This window comes from Sander lucioperca, chromosome 15 (genome assembly GCF_008315115.2).
Source record: "Sander lucioperca isolate FBNREF2018 chromosome 15, SLUC_FBN_1.2, whole genome shotgun sequence".
Taxonomy (NCBI): domain Eukaryota; kingdom Metazoa; phylum Chordata; class Actinopteri; order Perciformes; family Percidae; genus Sander; species Sander lucioperca.
In genome coordinates, this window is record NC_050187.1 from 6719669 (window position 1) to 6729864 (window position 10196).

The 10196-nt window shown below is 40.4% G+C and overlaps 1 protein-coding gene across 1 annotated transcript in view; it reads left to right on the forward strand.

The window, feature by feature from the left end:
• sertad2b (SERTA domain containing 2b) overlaps nt 1-10196 on the forward strand; it is an 83573-nt gene that overhangs the window by 23170 nt on the left and 50207 nt on the right. The gene's annotated exons all lie outside the window — the stretch shown is intronic.

Genomic DNA, 10196 nt, shown 5'->3' on the forward strand with positions numbered 1-10196 from the left:
CCATTCCATGTTACACACAGCTGGTCATGAACATATAGTACACATATGGTGTTTTTCCATTACATGTTACCTGCTCGACTTGCCTCAACTCTACTCTTTTTTTAGTACCACCTCCATCGAGGTTCCAAGCGAGCTGAGGCGATACCAAAAGGTGACGTGAAAACCTGCAGACTACTGATTGGTCAGAGAGAATCGTCACTACATCATTGCTAGCGACAGACAGGGGTGAACCAACACGCCATTTTTAAATAGTTTAGCCAGCTGTGTTTTTTTGCTGCTTCCAGCTTCTTTTGAAACAAAATGTTTCTTCTGGCTGTGGCAACAGAATCAAATACAACACACCTTCGACATTCTGTGTGTGTGTCGCGTTAGGTCACGGCAGTTTCCTGTGGCGTCGCTATGACAACCAGCCACGTTCGCCTTATGTTGCATTGCTCCCCCATGAGGGTAAAGACAGACAGTGCATTGTAGTGGCCTCCAATCTTGGGGTCGGGATCCCCCTATAGGCCTCCAGAAAAATCTGCCAAAAAGGTTATGAACCAGTGGTCTATTGTCTGCCATACTGACAGTTAAAGGCCTAGTATTGCAGCCATCGCTGAGGGGCAAAGTGACGGTTGGGAATGAGAACGGGCTGCACACCCTGCACGCTGTTATTGGCTGGGGGTTACACACACATGTGGGGCCCAAAGGCTCTTTGCTGACGCCCATAAACATCCCACACTCAGCAAAATAAGAAGAAAAGAGGAAATCCAGGCAGAGGGCAGATACAGACACCACCAAACACTTCTAGTGGGTCATACGTGATGATTGAGAGAAATTATTTTTGTGTTAGGTTAGAAAACCTGTAGATTTGCACTACAGTGATTATACAGTATGTTGTCAAACTGTGTCTATAGTTTATTTGAATAATCATTTATTAATTACTCCTGGAGGATAAAAATATATTAATTTATCAATTTATTATTTGCAGATTAAGCTGTGTGAATAAGATGCACAGAAAGACCTAAATAACATATACAGTCTATAAATTACAGTGTGTGTGTGTGTGTGTGTGTGTGTGTGTGTGTGTGTGTGTGTGTGTGTTGCATTGTGTTAGCTGGGAAAAAGTGTTTTGGACTGGGCCAAACTGGACTAAACATATTACTTTTCACCGGAAACCAAACTGGACCACTCTGGACTAGCATGAGTTCAGGTGGACTGGACTGGGCTCGAATGGTAGTAGATTGATGTTTGAGCAACGTGTTTAGACAGGGTAGGACCAGATTACTCTGGACTGGATTCAGTTCACATCATTTACCCCAAATTTTCCATCCTATTTGCTGTTATGTTTCTGAAACCGGCAGAAGCATCTCACATTCTCAGGTTTTCCACGTTCCACGTGTTGTTTCCAGAAAATCTCACTCCATTTCACTTGTTTGTTTGAGCAGTTTGGGCTTAAAAAAACGTTGGAAGCAAAGCATTTTTTCTTACAGGTTTGGTTTGGCTCACAATCACCGTGCTGAAGGAGAAAGTTAAACTGAATATTTAGTAGTCTGGTTAGTTTTTTTCCTCCTCCAGTCATTGCCCTGCTCCAACTGCTTTCCCTTCTGATTTCATAAAGATTAATTTTATTTTGTTGCACAATAGCTGCTCAATTTCACTCCTTCTGCTACAGCTCTCCCCTTAATCAGCTGCTGTGGATCTCTGTTTAGTGTGTTCATGTCTTGGACATTACAGCTACAAATGAAAAAAGGAAGCAAAAAAAATATAGAATCAATAAGAACATAGCAGTGTGCATTGACAGCCATGTATGGCAAAACTGTTTAGATGTGGTCTGTAATACGTATTAACTTTTTAAATGCTTTGTACAGGATGTGCAGATTTACATGTGAGCATCACACAAATTTATGTAAGATACAGTTTATGGCTTTATGGCTGACAAACTCACAGACTGCTGTCTTGTTGTTTGTGATTGCATTTAGAGCCCTAAATGCAATCACAAACAACAAGATAGCACACTGTGAGGGTACCGATTTCAATACTTTTTAGGCACAGACCGAATTGAGTGTCGAAAAATGCCTCATCATTCAACACCCAATTTCAATACTTAAGGAGTAAATCTCATCAGCGTCAGTGAGCCAATAAGCATGCAGCATGCTACCAAGATCTAATAAAGCTGCTGATTGACTGAGACACGAAGGGAAAACGTAACACACAGACGGTGCTCACATAGTAGGAGCTGAAAAATGAATAAAAAGATTTGGGTCGAAATGTGTAATTTTTTTTTATTTTTTAAAATTGGTATCGACAAAAGTATCGTTTAGGAACCGGTATTAAAGTCATGGTATTGGTACTGATACCAATACCATGACTTTAATACCGGTTCCTAAACGATACAATAACGATACAGGTATTGGACAATTTTACTGATACCCAGCCCTAGTTCCAGTTAACTCGGAACTCGGAATCCGGAGCTGGGAATAACTTCCCACCCGAGTTTAATGCGTTTCATTTACAAGTCAGATTTTTCATTGCGGAGTTAGCTTTAGCCAGTTTAGCCATTGTTAGCAATACCAGTTGATACAATGCATGATGCTGTTTTTTGTGCATACAAACAGCGGGACAACTTTACCACAGATGGAAGTTGGACAGGACTGTATGTATGTGATTGTCCTTTGATTGACTTTTTAAGAAAGTAAAAAAAGAAAAGAAAAAAAAAGGGTACTAAACAACAGTCGGGGACATTAAAGAACGGCTTGTTTATTGCTAAGGCCATATGGTCAAAATTAAATGATTTAATAATAATGTATAACAATAACAATAACTTATTTCACTAGTAAATTGCTGCTGAACGACAAAAACAACCACCAGATGGAAAAAAGGACATTTACAATAACGAGGCTGTAGTTTACCAGTTTCATTGAACGCACCGTCTGTGTTGTTTCTCCGATGGCAGCTGCAGATTGTCAAACTTTACACTGTTTAATGTTAGCTGTCAGCATTGTAACCGTGTTTAATCCAGCTACTAGCTAGAGCTTAGATCGGCCCAAAAAATCAAGCCCGAACCTACCCGAGCCCGAGCACGTTGCGTCCGAGACCGGCCCGGCCCGACACATTAACTGTAATTATGAGCCCGAGCCCGATTTAAACCCGACAATTTTTTAATACGTGGGCCGTTATAACTGACGTTCTCAACTACAATTCAGAGTTGTTTGAACTACAGAAATCTGTTTAGAATAATACAACAAGGACAAAGCATGTAAACTGCGCCGTTTGTTTAGAATGGAACGGATCGCAAATGGATCTGAATGAAGAAACGTAAAAAAAAAAGAAACAATGATGAACAACATATTGTTGTCACTGCCCACGACTTGTTTAAACTGCTTCCATACCTCTGACTTTCCTCCACACATGCTCAAAGTTAATTCTCCTGTTTTTCTTTTTTTCTTTACAACTTCAAGCTCCCGGTGTGATGCGTGCGAGAGGAGGAGACTCCGCGCATGAAGTGCTGCATTTTGTAACTGCAGCCTAACTTTTGTACACATTTGTTACTTTTATATAGCCTATATATATATTTATAATATTTCTGATTATGGCATAGCTTTCTCCCCACCCAAATAGGATAATAAGGTAATGGATAAAAAAAAAAAAAATTGCTTGATCAAGGGTCCGGCCCGGGCCTGGCCCGGCCCGAGGATGTGGCGGAAAATAACGGCCCGAGCCCGACCCGAGGTCCAGTCTGGCTCGGGTCGGGCTCGGGCCGAGAATCTAAACTCTACTACTAGCTAGCAGTAGGCTAACGTTAGCTGCTGTCGAGTATAGTGTTAACTAGCGTCACGTGCAGCGGTGTTTGTGTTGCCTGTAAGGTCTGTTTCAGATCATCAGAGAGAAGCGCAGACATCAGTGGCACCAGATTTTGGTAGCCAGGGTTGGCAGGAAGAAGATTTTTACAAGTAAATGTTCCAATTAATGATCCAGGCAGCACATTCTCGTCTCCCTCCTTCATTTTACAATCGAATGGTGGCTAGAACGGCTCCGGGTCAAACGTCAATATGGAATAGATTAATCTGCGTTATTTTTTTTTAATTATTTTTTTTAACGCGTTATTTTTTCTCAGATTAATTAATCGAAATTAACGCGTTATTTTGACAGCCCTAATATATATATATATATATATATATATATATATACAACCTTTTACTCACCTCCTAAGTACTTGGTTTTTTCAGTGACGTATTAGAAGTGGAGTGGAGAAAATCAATGGGATTTTTACTTCCGGAATCACACTGTTGAGCTCTATGGGAGTCCCACCGAGATACTCAGAGTATGGCCCCTGTTTGGAGAATGCGATTAGCTAATTGTGAAGACAGCGATTAATTGAATGTGCGATATTTAGTTGAATGTTTGGTGTAAGATTTTTTATTCCTCCTATTATTATATTTGCTGTTTAAAAGATAAATGTTGGAATAATGTCACAGATTGTTTCTTATTTCCACTGGATTTTTCATTTATTTTTTAGAACTTTATTTAACATGATCGTAGAAGATGCAACATGTAGGCTGCTATTAAACTGAGGCTAGGGCTGGGACAATTCACGCGTATAAATCTATAAATAACCGGCTGCCTCCAGCAACAGCGCAAGTATGGATTCCTCGCAAGTTCAACAACACGTTGAGAAAAAGGCTCGCACACGGTCTTCTAAAGTGTGGAAGTATTTTACTCTTAATGCCAACAACAACGTGGTAGTCTGTAGACTTTGTAAAATGCATCCCTGAGTCAGGATAACAGCAGCAAAACACCGTAAGTTCTGCTCACCTTTTTATCCCTTTCCCATTAGATTCCCAAGTAGAGTTTAGATTCTCTGCCCGAGCCCGAACTTGACCCACGGGCCGGCTCGGGCCGATATGTCCCGCCACTATCCTCGGCCCTTCATCAAGTATTTGTGTTTTTTTAATCATTACTTTATTAGCCTAATTGGGTGGGGAGAAAGCTATGCCTCTCCAGCTTCTCACGTAGCTCTGGGTCTATGTCCTGCACTGACTTGAGTGTGAGGTAAACTCTGCTAAATCGTGTCTCCCCCATCTGTAGCACTGTCTTCGATAATTGCGCAACCAGGCCAGATTGTTTCAGATATCTCACGAGTCCTTTATAACGTCAGTTATAACAGCCCACATATTAAAAAATTGTTGGGTTAAAACGGGCTCAGGCTCATAATTCCAGTTAATGTGTCGGGCCAGGCCGGGCTCGGACACAACGTGCACTGTAGATGTGTGCGATTATCAACATAGTGACACGGAATGTGTTCCCACTAGTAGCCCAATGGTATGTTAGTCTGTTGATTCATTTAATTCGTTCTATGACTTAACATTAAGCATCATCAAACGCTGTCAGTCTGCAGTGTTATTTTTTTGGTTTACCATCATCATGAGTGACTCAATCGATTACAGACTGTTATATTAGACACTCTGCAACTTGATTTATTTGATACATCTGATTTCATATGTTGCTAAAATTGCACTTTTTTTACTGTAAGATTAAAGGGAGAAGAGCTTGGATGTTAAACAAGAGCTTATTCATTATTTTACCTACTATTGTTAAAAAAAGCAAATACAGGTTACTCTTTTGCACTTGCTGTTTACTTTTTATTTTTGTATTCCTTCTGAAAGTGACTTTATTTTGTTGTTGGATTGATAGCCTACATCTGGCTTCAGGTTGCACTACAAATTAATTTTACTTGAGCAGTGCAGTGTTAAACAATTTTAATAAATAGAGACTTGAACGTTATTGAAATTTGTTTTGTGTAAATTGTTAATAATTGAGCAATGGGAAAATAATCGCTTATTGAAAAATGAATCGTTAGATTAGTCGACTAATCGAAAAAATAATCGCTAGATTAATCGTAGATTAATTGGGACAGCCCTAACTCAGGCATATCACAAGTTTGCAAGAAAGTACTGATGTTTTTTTTATTGGAATTGTTTTTGTATTATTATATATTTAGCTTTTGTGAATAATGTTCTGTGTTTGACTGTTCAATGTGCTCATTAAAAAGAAAAACACTCATATCTATGTTCTCATCCTTGCATAAGAATATCGAGCAGTTTTGATTGCGTCTCATGTTATAATGCTCCATGACATGTTATATCTGTTACACAGTGAATATTGATCTTTAGCTAAAAAATCGCAAATCGAATCGTAATCACAATATCTGGCAGAAAAATCTTAATTTGATTTTTTCCCCAAATCGTTCAGCCCTAGTCATTTAGCTCATTCTGTTAAAAAAATCTTATCGGGAGCTTAAAATTGTGACTACTACTCATCGGCTAACTTGGGTGGGTTGGCAGTTTTTATAAACAGTAAACAGTTTGTTGGAAAGATTACCAGTATCATCGTCATTTAACAATTAAGTGTCACTGAGATTTCTGGTCATTTACCTGGATGGTGAAAAACACTTCTAACGGATGATGGAAACCTACAGATTTCTCAGAACACACTGTGTTGGTTGTATCGTACCCACTTTCAGCTAAGGTACATTTATTGCGATACAATTGAAACCATTTTTTCATCATCACTACTCAACTGACTTAGCAGTTGTTCTGAGGTCTGTCGAAAGCTTTCTTCAATACTTTGGAAAACATGACAGAAGAAGCAGGTATTGGAAAAGTAAATAGAGTAGTCAGAGAACTTCATCACAAAATGACTCGTGAAATGCAGTGAGCATCACACACTGATGATATATCACAGAGAATATTGGGGGGGGGCTATGATTTATAGAGGCTACTTACAGAATTCAAAATAACAATGGAGCTCTGTTTTAGTTTATTTTATGTATGTGTGTGAATGTATTTGTGTGTAAGCACCACAAACACAAACAGTGCATTTACTCTCCGCGTTGTGTCCACTTCTTTTTGGGACCAACACATGTTCTTCCCCAAAATGCTTTTTGTGTGCAGAGCAGAATGTGGACAAAGGACTGGGTGTCTGGAGAGGGTGCTGGGGAGGGGAGACGAGGATGATGGGTGGGAGTCTGGAGGAAAGGGTGATGGGTGGAGTCTGCAGGGGGGCCGGCTGGCTGGCTGGCTGGCTGGCTGGCTGGCTGTGTGTTTATGAATGTGAGTTTGGGAGGGGGGGGGGTCAAAGGTGGGGGTTCTGAGTGTGTGTGTGTGTGTGTGTGTGTGTGCATTGATCTGCATATCTGTCTGCATGTGTCTAAGAACATGCATATACTCATTTGCTAGTGAACCCGTCTCTGTGTGCACAGTGCCAGCCTGTTTATAGGCTTGTGTGTGTGTGTGTGTGTGTGTGTGTGTGTGTGTGTGTGTGCGCGCATTGATCTGCATATCTGTCTGCATGTGTCTAAGAACATGCATATACTCATTTGCTAGTGAACCCGTCTCTGTGTGCGCAGTGCCTGCCTGCCTTTATAGGCTTGTGGGTGTGTGTGTGTGTGTGTGTGTGTGTGTGTGTGTGTGCGCGCATTGATCTGCATATCTGTCTGCATGTGTCTAAGAACATGCATATACTCATTTGCTAGTGAACCCGTCTCTGTGTGCGCAGTGCCTGCCTGCCTTTATAGGCTTGTGTGTGTGTGTGTGTGTGTGTGTGTGTTCTTTTGTTTTGCTTTGGGTTGCTGGGTGATGGGACCAGCTGGGAGGGCTGAAGCCATTCACTTCCCTTCTGCTTCCCTGAAGGCAGCCAGCAGGGAGAGAGGGAGAGAGGAGGTAGAAGAATGAAATACAGGAGCAAGGTAAGGTGGAAGGGAGGGGGGGGATGTTTTACCTTATTGCATAGAAAGAGATTGAGAGGGAGCGGCTGCAATCAGATGAAACAGAAAGAAAGTGACAGCGAAAAGAAGAGGGGCGAGGAAGTTTTGACCGAGCTCAGTGTGAATGAAGAGATTCATGAAGGAAAGAGAGGGGGGGTTGAGGGAGGGAAATTGTGACAGGCTGAATCGTGATAGAGCAGCAGAGCTGACTCAGCCAGTCTGGTCTGGCGTAGGAGGGCAACAGCAGGGGAAGAAGTAATAGATTACTCTGCATATACTGTTTTTTAGTACATAAAGAAACATTAACCTATAAGAAGGTTATAGCAATACATTGAAAGAAACTAATAACTGTGCTCTGCTACTCATAACATGACGTGGCCAAGCCAGTGTTGTTTATGGTTGCTATGGCTCTGTGCTAAGCTAATTGCTAAAGGGGGAAAGTTGTTGATTATCAACCCTTCTGAAGGGAGTCATCCAGAGGAGATTTACCGGCGGGTAAACGCAGACCTCCGTGTACTGCCGCCATTCATCTGCATGTATGGCAGTACAGAAAATCTGCAAACTTTCCCTTGGGATCCGGTATCCAGTTAATATAATACATCCATGAGGATAACTTGCTTTCTCAGTCAATACAGCACACACTGGGGGATTTTTATTTCTTCAATAGACTACTTATACTATCATTACTTATTGGACATTCACATTAAAAGGTGCCTTTAACACATCCTCACTGTGATGCAAGAACTGTGTTTTCAAGTGTATCCACTGAGGAGAATGTTTTCTGAAAACATCCATTTTTGGATGTGGAAGGCTGGCCTTGTGTGGATGGAAGGCCAAAGGAGACAAAACAGTGCAAATTCATCTTTAGAGTGGACATCCTAACAAATCTCAGTGACAGTGACATCTCAGATTAGAGATTTTGTTAGCTAAGAGATTTTATTTAAATCAGGGTCTGGTGTGTTATGGTCCAATGTGGTTCTGTTTGGGGGACGTGAAAGGGTGGTGAACCTCTACCTTCCAATCAAAGCTGACCTCTGATGATTTATTTCAATCTATCACACGTCACATGTTTTTTTTTTGCTTGTGTCCATCATTTCCTTCTTTTAGCACATTGTTCTCACTGTATCTCTGATAAACAGGGATGTAGTGCTATTTGTTGAAGTACCAAAGCACACCTACACGCACGCACGCACAATTTAATTAAAGTGGAACTATTATGCTTTTCCGTATTTTCTGTTTTTCTACTCTCGGCTAAGTGTTACGCAACTCCAAGCCGGTCTTCACCAGCCTTCTATGATTGTTCATTTACTCCAGGCAGGAACTACTGGAGTGTTTTTTAAATGTGCAATATGTAATATATTTACTGTATTAAATCCAAAAACTACCACCACGCCAGATAGCTGTAATCTTGGTGGCCAGTGTTGGTCATTTCTCCCCAATTTCGGGTCACATTACTGCTGGAACATGTCTGGTTGTGTAGTATTTGGTTAAGAAGCCTTTATCTTTCGATTTTTGATGGTAGAAAGTGCTGCTCCATTCCATTACAATCTAATGTTAGCGTACTGCTAAATATTAAGTAGCTGCATGCTAATGTCAGATACATGGGCGTAAATCTGATCTAACAGTAGGGGGGGGACAATAAACATAAAATTATCAGCCACAATTATACTCGTAGAGGACATGAAAGCCTTAAAACTATCATTTGTGTAGCATGGAGACTGTACCATTATCCTTCTTTTCAGTGTTTCTCTCGATTCAATGAAAAAGCTGACTAAATTGACCAAAATATTCTTCTTTAAAACCATGTATTTATTTTTAAGTTGTACAATCAAGCCACAAAAATACCTTAAAACATAATGACTTATTTTGAAAAAATGTCCCCATATAAAAGAAATACAATGCTTTTGTACACTTGTTAAATTAGCTGATCATAATGTAAATTAGTGAGCCACTAGTAAAGCTCATCAGCTCACCCTGACAGCACACACCTCCAAAAATATGAACTGAGCTCAACACACTTATTTGAGACTCTACACCTGACTGTCCCTGGTCTCCGTGTTCCTCAGTTCTTTCTGTCGCCTTAGCCTGTGACATAGTGACGTTAGTATTTCCATTTCCAAGCACCCATTCTTATAAAGATGTTACCAAATTGTCTTGATATGAGGACTTATTGTACTTACTTGGCGTTGTGATGTACTGAAAAAGGATCTTATGTCTGTTTTTCTTTTCTCTGTCATTTCATCTGGGCAACAACAACACAAATCTTTAACGTCAGATGTCTAAATATGAGTTAGGTTCATAGGTTCACCACACGGTCATATTATAATTATAAAATTATCTTGCGTCCTCCACATAAATATTAGGTTTCGTCTGGGACAGAGGATATATATTTAACTGATCAGCCACTTAATTTCATATTGAGCAAAACACAACTCTGGATCTTCAATATTAA